The sequence below is a fragment of the Panicum hallii genome, chromosome 2, assembly GCF_002211085.1.
Source record: "Panicum hallii strain FIL2 chromosome 2, PHallii_v3.1, whole genome shotgun sequence".
NCBI classification, from domain to species: Eukaryota; Viridiplantae; Streptophyta; class Magnoliopsida; order Poales; family Poaceae; genus Panicum; species Panicum hallii.
The window spans coordinates 26,384,784-26,401,818 of NC_038043.1; positions in this window are offsets into that span (position 1 = coordinate 26,384,784).

The window sequence follows — 17,035 nt, forward strand, 5'->3', positions numbered from 1 at the left end:
GTTATGTATACACGCACCGACGTGCGGGAGTTTCTGCAAGGCAGACAGGAATACGGTTTTTGTAGTCGCGCTACAGACGTATGTCCTGTACAATTGGGTGTGCGTACGGTCCTGCAGTCGCTTGTGTGGACCTGATCCACGACCCGGAATGAAAGGCAAACGGTTGCTTCGGAATGTTGGATCTTCCAAGCGTGTGTGTTAGGTTTACCTTGCAAGGTTAAATTCGATTCGAATCGTCCGCCTCTCACGAGGATTGAGACTGCTTATCCCTTCTGCCACATTGAGTAAGAAATGGAACTAAGGATAGATAATCTTGTTGAATGATAATCACTACTTTGCTTGCTTAGTATAGGTGCTAATCTAGAATAAATACTCAACTAGAAAATGAGAGCTAAAACTTGAAAATAGTTCATACTCTTTGTTACTTTTCAGCTGAAAATAAACCCAGAGCCTTTACAATGCCTTCATGAGTCTAGTTATGGGCTAAGTATACCCAATCCCGGGTAAGCCTTGCTGAGTATTAGAATACTCAGCCTTGCCAATGTTTGTTTCAGGTATAACCTACGAGAACCCCACGGACAACCTTGGGTGGCCAACGTCCGTTCCGTTTGGCTGGTCCGTGGAGTGGGACCCGTCCCCGGCCGGCACTGACCCTCCGGAGTGACACCAGGCCCTGGGCTAAGCTTGGCGTCCGTCTTCGCAACGTGTGTAGTCGCGTAAAACTTTTTCTTCCGCTGTGAGTTTAGACAAGCTGTTATGCTTGTCAGTTGAACATGGTTATGTATAAGTTTACTTATCTTTGAAACTCGGTTGTAATAATGCTGTATGGTTGTAAATTAAAAGTTGATGAGCTATTCTGTGATGTGAACTCGCCTTCGTGCGAGATAAACCTGCTTCGATCCTGCTGAACCGTGGTTGAATCGGGCGGAGACCCGACAGACCAAAGGATTGTTCCGTTTGAAGTGCGTTAAGCCGATTGCAGTTGTACGGCGATCAATAGCGCACTTGAGCCGGAATAATTCGACCGGTTCTGCCACAGCTGGTATCAGAGCTGTAGGTTTATCTTTACATCTAGAATAGCTCTTAAAAGGTGTTTTCTGGATAACAGTTTGCCAACAAATGAGTTTACAAAATACGTTGGATCCGTTAAGGTTGTGCTTAGAACGTAAAGCCCTAAGGGTTTATATGGGAAAGTATCAGGTGGCTAATGGTATCTATATATATGTATAGGTAGATCTGACTTGCAGCACTACTTTCTGTCAAAACTTAAATTTCTGCACAACCCAACCTTACTTCCTGTAACGACATCTACGAACGGAGGTAAGAAGGTAAGGATCCTCAGCCAACTGAGGGAGCTTGGCCTTCCCGTCGGTGATGCGAACCGAACGCTGTTTCTCAAGCAGTGGCCTACTTGAGATGCTGCCAATATACCAACTTAGGTTGATTATATTGGGAGTATATGGTTCGGCGCAGGGTATGGCGATCGCTGTTCATACCCCCGCATATTGCGGTACCCCCGTGAATACGTTGTTTCGATAACGTATGTTAACGTTGTCTGTACGGCGGTAATTTACAGATGCTGTTTCTATAGTGAACAGTAATGTTGGGGACGCTTTCCATGTCGTGCTGCCATGAAAGGTTCACGAGATATATATATCTGTGTTTTCTTCTGCAGGTACACTAACCACGTTCACGCTATTAGGACGCGTAGGGTTTACCCGACTAGTTATATATAGTGAGAGACGTATGGTTATGCCACCGAAATTGACTACGTAAGTCCGAAAATATTCGGCGTTGTTTTGGTTGTAGGGCGAGTAGCGCGTGCATGCATCTTTTCTCAATGAAAGAATTTTATACATCATAGATATGCCATTTGTTTTTGGAATGGGGTAATGAAGAGTTAAGGATAGCTTTAAGTTGGGTATCTTATATGGGATTTTAGTTTTCCATCTGATTTCCAGCCTTTGCTGTTATCAAATTGGTTATCTTGATCTGTTTATCTTGTATTCTCCTAACAAGATAACAAGTTTTACCATTTGCATCCTGGTCGCAGATGGCAGCACCTTCCAATGTTTTCTGGGATCCGGAAGGGCATCTCCACACCAATGCCCTTCACTGGGAGGGTTTTCCCCGCTTGCTATGGGAATCTTTGCAGGCTTTCCATTATACAGAACCCCCTCAGTACGACGCTGTTGAACATGTGGAAGACGGAATCCATAGGGCCTATGTTAGGATGAGTATACCTCAGCATCCTTTCCGTTCACGATGGCAGCCTATTGAGATCAGTACGACGGGCTACAGAATTATGGACGCCATTGAAGCAGCAGCCCTAGAAAGCCATTTATGCTTTTTTGCAGTCAACACCCCGAGGAAGTTGTAGGACAACCTATAGGTTTGTTCGCCACAACAGATCCTAGTGAAGTGGAGCAAGATCTCAGAATAATTCCTGAAAAGTCATAGGCTGGAAGGTCCACCAGAAGAAGTGGTGCAAGGAATGAGACGTTATACGAGTATACAATACCACTATCATATGTTGCTACGCCGTGAAATAAGCCATCTGATCACTGCTGCGCGAAGTTTTCACGGAGACGCTGCCAGGTACTTTACCCAGGCCGATCAACTTCAAGCAGTGGGTACTTGAGAAGAATGGAATAATCGCTACTCAAAACAAGACCATCCATCATCGTGAAGATCAGATCAACGAGAGTGATCACATAATCACTCAGCGGGATACTGTTATTGAATTTCTACAGGCACAAGTTCAAGATCTGATCCTTGCAGTGGATGATGCTCCAAGCTCAGATTGAAGAATTGCAGCAGCCCCCGATTCCTCCCGTTGCACCTGCAGCACCTGAAGCTGAAGAGGAAGATCCCGAGGAGATCGAAGGAGTCTCCGAACTTGATTCTGAGCATGGGGATCCAGTCGTCAGTCCCCATCATTCCTCCTCTGGAAGCCAGTCATCAGTGGGCAATTTTGATGACTTTTAGTCATAGTGACAGCGTGGTGGATTAGATGTAATAAATGTATAAGATGTAACATAAGTAGTGGGTAGAACATCTAGTTATAAAGCCACTTGTTGTATATGTGGCATGTATTTTTGGGTAAAAGTTTGTAACCTTGGGAGTGTACTGATGTAAGATAGTAGTATCTTTATAGTAATCCAAATCCTAAGTTTCGGTTATCCTGCTCAACATCTGTGTACCTGTTATAAGTAGATTGAATGGAGCATATGCATTACATTTCAGCTGGATAAATTGCATATTATCTGAAATTGGAGCAAGATTATGGTTGATAATGGATGTCTCCTTTATTTCAGATGGTTGGAGCTACTCGAGGAACCCCGGAAGGATTCCGGGCAGGACAACCTGGTAGTTCTCAGCAACCACCACCGCCACCTCCGAACTTGGCCGAGGTTATGGCCCGGCAAACCGAGCTTCTAAATCAACTTGTACAAGCTCAGATGGGCCATTTCCAGCAGCAACCTCGAGGCCGAGGAGAACCTCTATCGGCCACTTATCAAGACTTTCTCAGCACCCAACCTCCACTATTCCACAAGGCCGAGGAGCCTTTAGATGCGGATGCCTGGTTGCGGACCATTGAGTCCAAGTTCGCCTTATTGTCCGCTCCATGTTCAGAGGAGAACAAAGTGCTCTTCGCCGCCCAGCAACTTCGAGGCCATGCACGTCTTTGGTGGGACCAGTTTCATGCAATGCAACCCGCCGAACACGTGGTCATTTGGGATGAGTTTCGGACTGCATTCCGCGCACATCATATACCAGCAGGACTCATTGAGCGGAAGCTCAATGAATTTCTAAGCCTGACCCAAGGTACCCGTACGGTTACACAGTATGCACAGGTTTCCAATCACCTGTGCCAGTATGCGGGATCACATGCGGACACTGATGCCCGCAAATGTGATCGCTTCCGTCGAGGCCTAAACACCAAGCTCAAAGAATGGTTGAATTTAGTGAAGGCCAACGATTTCAATGAGTTGGTCAACATGGCCATTACTCAGGAAGATTGCATCGCCGCCCATAGAGCGGAAAAGAAACGAAAAGCACCCACAGGGCCTGCAACTCCACAGTCGCCGCGATATCGGTTGGTCCCGAGTAATGCCCCTCGAGCTCTGCCTCGAGGCAATATCTCAGGCAGATGGGTAGCCCGCCCTCCCCAGCAAGCACAATTCAATCGACCACCCCTGCCACAAAATCAGCAACAACCTCAACAAGGTCTGCGGCCGAGCTTTCCGCCAGCTACTCCAGGAAACAACAATAATCGTTGTTTCAATTGCGGAAGCCCGTCCCACTTCATTAAGGATTGCCCTCAACCTAGGAAATCATTCCAAGGGCAAACATCTGGTCCAAACTACAAGGGCAAGGGTAAGAAACAAGTGGTGCAGGTCCGACAAGGGAGGGTGAATCTCACTACACTCTCCGAACTCCCTGAAGGGGCACCGATAATGACGGGTACATTTTCTATTAACCATCATCCCGTTATTGTTCTTTTTGATTCCGGTGCTACCCATAGTTTTATCAGTAAAGAATGTGGAAGTAAAGTAGGATTGGATATGTACCCTACTAAAGAAGATTATAAGATAATCACTCCTGGTGGGAAAACCCTATCAAATCAAATTTGTATGAAAGTACCACTTCTATTGGGTAGTCAGGTAATAAAAGCAGATTTACTTCTGTTAGACCTAAAGGGAATGGATGTCCTTTTAGGAATGAACTGGATGGCACAGCACCATGTATCTTTGGATATCTCTTCTCGCACTGTGGAGATAGATTCACTCGAACACGAACCTACCATCCTTTATCTTCCACAACCAAAATCATTTAACTCTTGCACCTATGCTGCATCTAAGGCCAAACTTGAGGATATTCCAGTCGTTTGTGAATATCCAGATGTTTTTCCAGACGATTTGCCTGGAATGCCTCCAGACAGAGATATCGAGTTCATCATAGAACTCCAACCTGGTACAGCCCCTATCTCTAAGAGACCCTACCGAATGCCTCCTAATGAATTAGCCGAGTTAAAAACCCAACTCCAAGATCTTTTAGACAAAGGCTTTATTCGTCCCAGTGCATCACCATGGGGTTGTCCAGCTCTATTTGTGAAAAAGAAAGACAACAGCTTAAGGCTGTGTGTTGATTATCGTCCTCTCAATGCGGTGACTATCAAAAATAAGTACCCTTTACCCCGCATTGATATCCTCTTTGATCAACTAGCCGGAGCTAAGGTGTTTTCTAAAATAGATCTTCGTTCCGGCTACCACCAAATTAAGATTCGGCCTAGTGATATTCCAAAAACAGCCTTCTCCACTCGGTATGGTCTATACGAGTATCTCGTCATGTCGTTCGGTCTCACTAATGCCCCAGCCTATTTCATGTACCTCATGAATTCTGTCTTCATGCAAGAACTCGACAAGTTTGTCGTAGTCTTTATTGATGACATCTTGATCTATTCTAAAACTCCAGAAGATCATACTAAGCATCTCCATGTCATCCTTCAGCGATTAAGAGACCACCACCTGTATGCCAAATTCTCTAAATGTGAATTTTGGCTAGATACAGTCAAATTCCTAGGCCATACCATTTCTGGTGACGGAATATCCGTCGATCCCAGTAAAGTACAAGAAGTGTTGGACTGGAAACCTCCGACCTCCGTCCATCAAATTCGTAGTTTTCTCGGTCTAGCTGGCTATTATCGCCGTTTTATTCCTGACTTTTCCAGAATAGCCAAACCTATGACCGAACTACTAAAGAAAGGTGTAAAATTTTCCTGGGATCAAAAATGCGAAGATGCATTTCATATTCTCAGAAATCATCTTACGACTGCTCCAGTCTTAGCTCAACCAGATGTCTCAAAACCTTTTGACATCTACTGTGATGCATCGGGAACTGGACTTGGTTGTGTACTTATGCAAGACAACCGAGTAATTGCATATGCATCACGAGCACTTAGGGTTCATGAACAAAACTACCCTACTCATGATCTTGAGCTTGCAGCCGTAATTCATGCTTTAAAAATCTGGAGACATCATTTGATGGGCACGAAATGCCACATCTATACTGATCATAAAAGCCTCAAGTACATCTTTACTCAGACAGATTTGAATATGAGGCAAAGACGCTGGCTAGAACTAATCAAAGATTATGATTTAGAAGTACATTATCATCCCGGCAAAGCTAACGTTGTTGCCGACGCCCTCAGTCGCAAGGCACATTGCTCCTGCTTGTCCGTTGAAGCGTTCAACGAGACCCTCTGTTGGGAAATGAGAAAGCTCAATCTAGAGATCATTTCCCAAGGTGACTTAAACCATCTTTCGGTTAAAGCCACACTTAGAGATAGTATTGTTCTAGCACAACAGCGTAATGAAGGGGTCAAAATCATTAAACAAAAGTTAATCCAAGGTGAAGGAAAGTACAAATGCTTCCGAGTAGATCCTGAAGGAGTTTTATGGTTCAACGAACGTATTGTTGTACCCAAAGACCATAAGCTCCGCAGGCAAATAATGGACGAGGCCCACTTGTCCAAATTCTCTATGCATCCTGGCAGTACAAAGATGTATCAGGATCTGAAACAGAACTTTTGGTGGACCCGTATGAGGCGAGAAATTGCCAAATATGTGTCAGAATGTGATATCTGTCAAAGAGTCAAAGCCAGTCATTTGAAGACTGCTGGTATCCTTCAACCTCTACCCATTCCCTCGTGGAAGTGGGAGGATATCAGTATGGACTTTATTGTGGGCTTGCCCAACACTTCTCGGAGGCATGACTCTATTTGGGTAATCGTTGATCGATTAACCAAGACTGCACATTTCCTTTCCGTGCATACCACATATAATGCCAAAAGGTATGCCGAGATTTATCTAGATCAGATTATTCGACTCCATGGAGTACCTAAAACGATCATTTCAGATCGTGGAGCACAATTTGTTGCTAGGTTCTGGGAACAGCTTCATGATGCTCTTGGGACTAAATTAATTCGAAGCTCTGCCTACCATCCCCAGACGGATGGGCAAACTGAGCGAGTAAACCAGATTCTGGAAGATATGCTCAGAGCTTGTGTACTCCAGTTTGATAAAAATTGGGATAAATACTTGTCATTAGCAGAATTTTCCTATAACAATAGCTATCAGACAAGTATTAAGATGGCCCCCTTTGAAGCATTATACGGTCGCCGATGCCGAACTCCTCTGAGTTGGTCACAAACCGGCGAGCGTAAAATTTTTGGACCTGATCTAGTTGTAGAAGCAGAAGATAAAGTCAAGCTTATCCAGAACAATCTAAAGGCCGCCCAATCCCGACAGAAAAGCTACGCAGATATACGAAGAAGGCCATTACAGTTTCACGTCGGAGACTTCATATATCTTCGAGTATCTCCTACTCGAGGTATTCAAAGATTCGGTGTAAAAGGGAAACTTGCTCCTCGATACATCGGACCTTTTGAAATCCTTGAAATCTGTGGACCCGTAGCTTATCGTCTCCAGCTTCCTCCTCAGTTAGCGGCCATCCATAACATCTTTCATATATCCCAACTCAGGAAGTGTGTTAAGATCCCTACTGAAATCATAGATTCCCAAGCTATCGAAATCGAACCAGATCTGACCTATACAGAACATCCAATCAGAATCCTAGACACTAAAGAGAGAAGTACCAGAAGAGAAACCATCAAAATGTACAAGATTCAGTGGAACCATCATACGGAAGAAGAGGCAACATGGGAAACTGAATCTTATCTTCAGCATAACTTTCCCGATTTCTTCCAAGCCAATCTCCGAGCTTGATCTTTCTATTCCATTCTGCTTCGGAATCTCGGGACGAGATTCTTTTTAGGGGGGAAGACTGTGACACTCAGGTACTTAGTATAGTCACATCCTAAAGTTTTGATATGTGTTTATCTGCAAAATATGGCAAAGGTGTGCTTATTATGTGCAATGTTAAGGGAAATGCGTTAGTTATATAAATAAATTTAACTAAGGGTCCTTTTATGCAAAATGGGTGGAGATGGGGGAAAAGTTTAAAAACATAAGGGTTATTTTGTAAAAAGTGACATCTGTGGTTAAATGGCAAAAACAAGTGAAATTACCCTTGGGCATAAATGTAAAAGTAATTTTACCATGGGATTTACACAAAATGTGAAATTATTACTAAGTCTACTTTATCTCTAAAACTATTGCTCAACTACAGATGGACCTTAAAGAGAAGTTGTAGAGTTTGAAAAACCATGCACTTTTGCTTTTTGGGCCATCTCCATTTGAGCTCTGGTTTAAAAGTTGCAAGTTCTTTTCAGTAAGGTCCCTGCTTTTCTCTGATTTTGCAAGTCAGTCCTTGGTTCAGTTCATACCCCTTCTTCTTCCTGGCGCCACCGCTCCCCTGCTCTGCTCCTGGCGCCCTGCCGCTGGCGCAGTGCGCCGCTCTTGGTCGCCGCCGGCCACCCTCTGCTCCCCCTCGCCACGCGTCATTCCCCTGCCCGTTCACCGCTTTAGCCCCCTCCCCTGTTGGCGCCCAGGCCGCGCGCCACGCCGCTTTGCGGTACTGCAACGCCACCGCCGGCACCTCTGTCGCCGCCGCACCTCGGTGGTTCATCCTCCCCGTAGCGCCCGCAGACCAAAGCCCGGCTCGTCGTGCCTATCCTTCTCGCCTTGTTTGCCTATAAAAGCCGCCCTGCGACCTCCCCGCGCGGGTACAGAAAGCTTGCCGCCTCCATTAGCGCCGCCGTGAGCTCGGTCCGTAGTGGAGTTTCCCCCTCCGTTCTTTTCCTTCCCAAACCGACCGCACCATTAGCTCCTCCGTGCCTCACCGCACCTTCCCAGCCCGGCCGTTCCCTCCCCCGCACGCCGGAGCCCCACCGCCGCCGTGCGCCACCGGCCGCCGGCTCGACCTCCCGTGGGCAGCACAGCTCCGGCCGCCTCGAGTCTCCCCGAGACTACCCTCAGGTAGCGCAGGACCTCCTCGTGCTTTCCCTCTCTTTTCCCCTCGCCGCCGGCGACTCCCACGGCCGGGATTTGGCCGGCCCCGAGCTCCTCCCCCGCCGGCCATGGCTGTGGACCCAATTGCACTGATTGCTTTCTTTCCAAGGGGTTTTGTGTAAAACCTAGGGACTAGTCTGTAATAGGAGTATCTGTTATTTCATGTGAGAGCATTTCCTGTCTTGTGAAATTCGTAGTAATTCATAGAAAAATCTAAAAATAGCAAAACCAGTTTTGTTAGAAAATAGATTTCAAACTCTATGACTTTTGTTAATAGAGATTAGTTTGAAACAAAATATTTCTACCTGTATTTTTAAATCTAAGATTGAGGGGTAATATACACTTAACCTTGTCATTTCATGCTTGTTGCATGTGAAGTTTGGCAAGAGTGTTTTGTAAGCTCTAGATAACTTTGTGCAAAAGTTCAAACTCAAATTGGAATTAAAATTTACTTCTTTCAATTGGAACCTCCAAATTTAAAATATTAACTAAACCTATTGTGTAACCTTTTGTAATTGAAATCTATTATCTTTCTTTAATGTGATATTATTTGATGTTTAATGTATGATTAAATCTCCAAAACCTATGATCTTTTATTTAAAAGTTTTGAATTTATTTTGATTCATTTCAAATTCAAATTTAAATGTTTAGTACTTATTTGCAACAAACTCAGCAATGTCTTTGTAATCTCTTTATAAATAGTGCTTCAAACCTAAACTTCTTTATTTTGTGCTAATTGGGTGAGTTATCATATTTGAAACGTGAAATTCCAAATTTAAATTTCACCTTATTCACTTTATTGCATCTCATATAGAATCAACGGTACTCGACGACGGGGATTACGAACTGGTCTTAGGACAAGACCAAGGTTTTTCAGAAGATCCAGCACAAGCCGTCGAAGGACTAACTGAAGTTCCGAATTCGAGTTCGGAAATCTCTGACTTTCCTGCCCCTACCCCTGCTCCCGAAGGCAAGCCCCGGACATATCCCATTATTTTATTTACACTGCAATCTATGCTTATCTATATTATATCCTGCATTAAGTCTAGGAGTTGAAGTGAAACCCTAGACGCATGAATCCTAGGAATCCAATGTAATGCTCCCGAGTCCTTATCGGATAGTTGCTCCGCTAATAGGACCGGTAGAAGTCGGGTGATTTCCTGTCACTCGCGCGATATAGGAGTTGCATGTTTACATTTCTGCAACCACTATAAGGATGACGGACAGGGTCATGTGTTGTGTCATGACCTGGAAGTTTACCCTGTCTGTTTTGATGAAAAGTTTTAAGGCCGAAATGTTTGGTAGTGGTGGCTAAGTTTTTGAAAGTACTAGCCACATGCCGCGAAATATGATAAGCGGTAAGCCTAGTAACCAATCGGCCCGGCAAGTGGACATACCTCCCACCACTCGATTTTACGTTATGTATACACGCACCGACGTGCGGGAGTACGTTCTGCAAGGCAGACAGGAATACGGTTTTTGTAGTCGCGCTACAGACGTATGTCCTGTACACATTGGGTGTGCGTACGGTCCTACAGTCGCTTGTGGTGGACCTGATCCACGACCCGGAATGAAAGGCAAACGGTTGCTTGAAACGCCCTGTTGGTATTTCAAGCGTGTGTGTTAGGTTTACCTTGCAAGGTTAAATTCGATTCGAATCGTCCGCCTCTCACGAGGATTGAGACTGCTTATCCCTTCTGCCACATTGAGTAAGAAATGGAACTAAGGATAGATAATCTTGTTGAATGATAATCACTACTTTGCTTGCTTAGTATAGGTGCTAATCTAGAATAAATACTCAACTAGAAAATGAGAGCTAAAACTTGAAAATAGTTCATACTCTTTGTTACTTTTCAGCTGAAAATAAACCCAGAGCCTTTACAATGCCTTCATGAGTCTAGTTATGGGCTAAGTATACCCAATCCCGGGTAAGCCTTGCTGAGTATTAGAATACTCAGCCTTGCCAATGTTTGTTTCAGGTATAACCTACGAGAACCCCACGGACAACCTTGGGTGGCCAACGTCCGTTCCGTTTGGCTGGTCCGTGGAGTGGGACCCGTCCCCGGCCGGCACTAACCCTCCGGAGTGACACCAGGCCCTGGGCTAAGCTTGGCGTCCGTCTTCGCAACGTGTGTAGTCGCGTAAAACTTTTTCTTCCGCTGTGAGTTTAGACAAGCTGTTATGCTTATCAGTTGAACATGGTTATGTATAAGTTTACTTATCTTTGAAACTCGGTTGTAATAATGCTGTATGGTTGTAAATTAAAAGTTGATGAGCTATTCTGTGATGTGAACTCGCCTTCGTGCGAGATAAACCTGCTTCGATCCTGCTGAACCGTGGTTGAATCGGGCGGAGACCCGACAGACCAAAGGATTGTTCCGTTTGAAGTGCGTTAAGCCGATTGCAGTTGTACGGCGATCAATAGCGCACTTGAGCCGGAATAATTCGACCGGTTCTGCCACATCCACCTCGGCTTGGGCTCCCTTGCTGGTCCACCACGCCTCCAAGCCCTTCCTTGAGTATTTTCTGCTTCTCCGCTTGATTTCTAATCGTAACATAATCATAAAGTAGCAATCTATTCCTAAAACCAAATAAAGAAGTGCTTCGGAACGAGCTCACCTCTAAATTCAATTGTCGCGCGAGCTATTGTAATTGGACCTTGAATGCTCATTGGAGGATTGTTGTGTATATCTAAAGAAGATGTCCTCATCACGTATACATTTCGTCATGCACGTTGCAGGGACGAGCTTGTGGTTATGCTGAAGCACAAACCACGTAAAAAGGCACGCCGCCCATCCCCGCTGTTCTAGCACAAACCATTGCTTTTGCATCCATCATGCTTCGATGTGTTTGACGTCTTGTGGTCATCCCCAACCTTCGACTTGTGCTTCCCCCCCGAATGAGCAATCGAATTCTTGTTCGTTCTTCCTTATCCTGTTCTTTTTCATAGGAACACCATCAAGCTCGGCATACACTCTGTAGAACTCATATGCAGCATCCCATGAATCAAAGTTGACCTCATGAACTACTGAAAAAAATACTAGTCTACTGAACTACTAAAATACTAAGCTATTGAAATACTGAAAAATACAGATGATTGAGAGAGCTTAATTAACTTAACAATACTGAACAATTTAGAAACTTCTAAACTACTGATCAAAAACAAAATACTAGACTACATAACTACATGAGATTGAATAGAGCTCAGCAACAAAAACTAGTGAAGCTAAAAAGATACTGAGCTCATCGAATTTTATATTCAGTAACTCAACACAATTTGAATAAACTAATTACCGAACCATCTAGAGCCAGATAGTGTAAACCCTGGCTAAGCTTTTCATAATTTTCCAACCCCCCCCCCCTAATTGTCGCTCCAAGCACGGTGGCACACGCCACCGCTGCTCCCTGCACATTAACTGAAATACAAATACTAGAATACTGAACTATAATAGATTGAGAGGACACACTAACTGAAAAAAAAAATACTGAACTACAAAAACTACTGAACAAATGCATTTTCTGGTGATCGGCCGATAACTGAAATACTGAAAAATACTGAGCTACTGAAAAAAAAAACTAATCAACTACTACCATCACACGACACAATACAAATTATTGGACTACCGAACTACATGAGATTGAGAGAGCTCAGTAATTGATACTACCAAAACTACAAAAAAAACCTACTGAACTTGTGCCTTTTGTAGGGATTGCTCTATCACTGGCGAATCAATTTTCTTCGGTAATTGAATCATGAAGAGACCAGCTACTGAGTTACACGAAAAACTGAACTACAAGTGATTTCGGTAGAGCTCAGAAAATACCAAAGTACCACTAAAACTACCACTGATTCGCTTAACTACCGAACTAAAGAAATTAATGAGCTTGAGAAGTTCAAATATACAAAATACTGAACTACGGAAGTACATGAGATTGAGATAGCTTGGTAACTGAAAATACTAAAATTACATAAAAAGCTACTGAACTTGTGCATTTTATATAAGTAGTTCAACATAGAGCATAGCTTTTTTTGCTAGTGGATTTTTCTAGTGATTAGACCAATTACTGGCGTATCAATAGTTTTTGGGACCATGGAAAAAGCAAAATTAGGTCAGTACCTACATCAAAGGACAGTGTCAGTATTTTTGTGAATAGTCTCAATTACTGGTGTATATCAGTAGCTACTGAATTCGATGTTTAAATAGAAGTCATGCTCTAAATTACCAAACTACACGAAGATCCATCAAATCGGAGCAAATCATTACGAGAAAATTTAGATTATGTGGTGGAGCTGGCTCAATTTCAGAGTGAGAAGTTCAATTTGCCGTACAGGAGAAGTCAATTACTGACTGAGGAGTTCAAATGACTGAATTGCCGCTCCCGTGCAGCTGGACGCCACTGCTCTCTGCGCGGCCACGGCTGCTCCCTTGCATCGCTGCTTCTGGTATTCCCCCAACGCCGCGCGTTGCTCGCCGCCAAGGCAGGCTGCGCCGCCACCTACCCACTCGCGGGCACGCGCGACGACCGCACCACGCGCCACCGTGTGGCCCCGTGCGCCAGCTCTCCGCATGCCCGAGCACCTCCCACCGGGCCTGCTCCCCGAGGGTCCACGCGCCGCTCCCGCGGCCTGCTACCCGAGGGTCAGCGCGCCGCTCCCGCGGCCGCCCGAGCTCCCGCGCCTGGCTGCTCCTCGCGCCGCCGCCGCCTCCGCCCCTGCCGGCCCACCGCTGGCCCGCGCGCCGCCGATCCCGGGAGGCCTCGCAAAATATTACTGGCAGAACGGACCCAAAATTACTAAATCGAGCTACGATATTATCGGATCACGTTGAATAAAAAGATATCAGTAATCGCATATAGGGAATATTACTATAAATTTATTCAGTAATCTACGTATATCTTATAGCACGTGGATATATATACATGTATATATATATATTATATATGTATGTTTATGCTATTGCCATACAACCCACCCTCCCAACCTCCAACCGCGCGCGCCCACCCGCGGAGTTTTTTCTAAAAAAGGTTAAAAAAATTTAAATTCAAAAAAAGGTGCCGATTTGGAACAATTCGAAAAATGGGTACCTCCCGCCCGATCAACGAGCGGGAGGTGACATCCCGCCCATCCAACGTGCGGGGGTTGAAAAAATTTTCTCAGACCTCCGGGAGGGGCCTCTTCGCGAAAGAAAACTTTTCTTATTCGCAAAGAGACCCCTAACGCGGCATCCCTCCCTCCCAATAGGCGGGAGGTTCCCCCGAGGGGCATCCCGCCCTCCCAACGGGCGGGACGTCACCCCCTACTATTTAAGCCCCCCACCCACCCCTAATTCTCATAATATTCAGCAAAAATCAACAAAAAAAGAAAGGGAGGAGAGGAAGAGAGGAGAGGAGAGGAAGCGGCGAAGCCCTGTCCACACGTCGGTTTGGAGGTATATTCTCGTTATAGTCGTATAATTATCAATTATTTTTACGAATATTTGTTAGGGTAGTTATACATAGAATAGTTTTCAGTATTTTCAATAGCTTTTAGAAATATTTGTTAGGTTAGTTCTATTTTAAATAGTTTTTAGTATTTTCAATAGTTTTTAGATATATTTCTTAGGGTAGTTATATTTTGAATAGTTTTCAGATATATTTCTTAGGGTAGTTACATTTTGAATAGTTTTCAGTATTTTCAATAGCTTTTAGAAATATTTGTTAGGGTAGTTCTATTATAAATAGTTTTTAGTATTTTCAATAGTTTTTAGATATAGTTCTTAGGGTAGTTATATTTTGAATAGTTTTAATAATTTTAATAGTTTTTATATATATTTCTTAGGGTAGTTGTGTTTTGAATAGTTTTTAGTATTTTCAATAGTTTTTGGAATATTTCTTAGGGTAGTTATATTTTGAATAGTTTTTAGTAATTCAATAGTTTTTAGATATATTTCTTAGGGTAGTTATATATTGAATAGTTTTTAGTATTTTCAATAGTTTTTAGGAATATTTGTTAGGGTAGTTATATTTTAAGGAGTTTTTAGTATTTTTAATTATTTGTAGGAATATGTCTTACGGTACTTATATTTTTCATGCAGATATGGCGCAGACACCGGAGCTCCTTGACGCGAACACTGACGAACGGCACAGGTCGTACCTGGCAGCGGTGGAGGGGCAGGAGCTTCACGAGTTGCGCCCTCGTGTAGCAAAGGAGTTGTTGCACCTGGACGACTGCTGGCTTGACAGGTGATACTTTGTATTTTTTTACGGAACTAATGTATAGCTTGTACGGCAATTGTAACCACAATGCAAAATATACAGATTACGTGAGGCTGGTTTGCTGCCACTCGCACGTATGCTTCAGGCCGGCGACGGCCAAGACGGTGGCGCCAAGAAGAGGATGCAGCTGGACCGCTCTCTACTTGCGGCGTTGGTGGACAGGTGGCGTCCGGAGACGCACACGCACACGTTCCACTTGCCGTGCGGGGAGATGGCCCCCACGTTGCAGGACGTGTCGTACCTGCTCGGGCTTCCCATTGCGGGTGAAGCTGTTGGCCCGGTTGCCGTGCCACCTACCTGTAGGGCGGAGCTTTAGGAGCGGTTTGATCCAGTGAACCCGCCACTTTTTGTGAACGTACCTGACGCGCCCGGCCCCGCCAGGAGTTGGGTAATACAATTTAGGGTACGTACAATTATTTTTTAATTAATTTAATTGAATCATATGTGACTACCTCTAAGCATTGAATAAATATATTTCAGGCTCAAGATCTCCACCCTTTGGCTGGACAGTACGAGGTGTCGCGATGCCTGGAGGCATATCTGTTGTGGTTGTTCGGCTGGACTCTTTTCTGCAACTCTAGCGGCAATTATATGGACAAGGTTCTCATGCAGTACGCGCACGCGATTGCGGATGCGGAGCTGGGCCAGGTACCTGGGTGGAGCTGAGGATCAGCAGTGCTTGCTGCCACGTACCGAGGCCTTTGCCAGGCCTGTTTCAAGACGGAGAGGACCGCCATCATCACAGGCTGCCCACTTCTGCTATAGCTATGGTTGTACGAGCGCTTCGCCATAGCACGCTCCCTAATCAGCGAGGAGCCTTATCCGCCTGAGATGTATGGGATGTGGCACGAGGATAGCCCCAAGATGGGTTCGCTTTGGACCAATCGACGGGTAAGCTTTTTAATTTCATACTGTATGTTTCTGTATATGCAAAGTACCGATGCAGTTGTGTAATTTTGCAGATAAGCTGGGCACATCGGCAGGTTCGAAAAGCATACCCGCAGTTCGTGTCCGAATTTGATCAGATGCGGCCACAGGATGTCATCTGGACCCCGTACACCGCTGCGGCTATCTAGACACGTGCGCCGCACGGGTTGTCCTCCCTCTGCATGCGTGACGAGGCGTACTGGCTCACAAAGGCGAACCTAGTGTTCGATATTATCGTCGAGCCGTACTGCGTCGAGCGAGTGATGAGGCAGTTCGGGCGACGACAGCACTTTCCTCTCCTACCTCGAACGTTCCAGGCCGTGCCGCGCAACGTACACGAGTAAGTTTGTGATAACTCGTTTTGTATTAATTATATAATCGTTATCATAAAATAATGTTGTCTTTCAAATGTTTGCAACAGATATTCGCGCAGGGGATATCATGCCAACGAGGTCAACTGGGTGGTCAAGCTGCAGGAGTACGTAGGAGGGTGGCTAGACGCACGTGACGATGTGTGGGACGAGCCGCAGCCACACACGGAGGCGTCTTACGGCGCATACCTCCGCTGGTACCTCCCTTGCACGCGTCCGTACGTCACTCTTTCACGTATTGATGACGACGAGCATCAGCACCAGCCGACCATCTCGGACACGTATCCCTCGTACCGTGATCAGGCGCAGCGTGGCGCGGTACGTCTTTCGCATCTTGAATTATTAAATCTTTTTTTATAAAAAATCGATAACAATATTACTCTGCTTCCCATTATGTATGCAGATCGATCTGATCAACTTCGCGGAGGTCGAAGCTACATCTCAGATCACGTTGCTTGAACGTGGAGTACGTGTACCAGAGGCACAGTACAAAGACAGCTTGCTTAA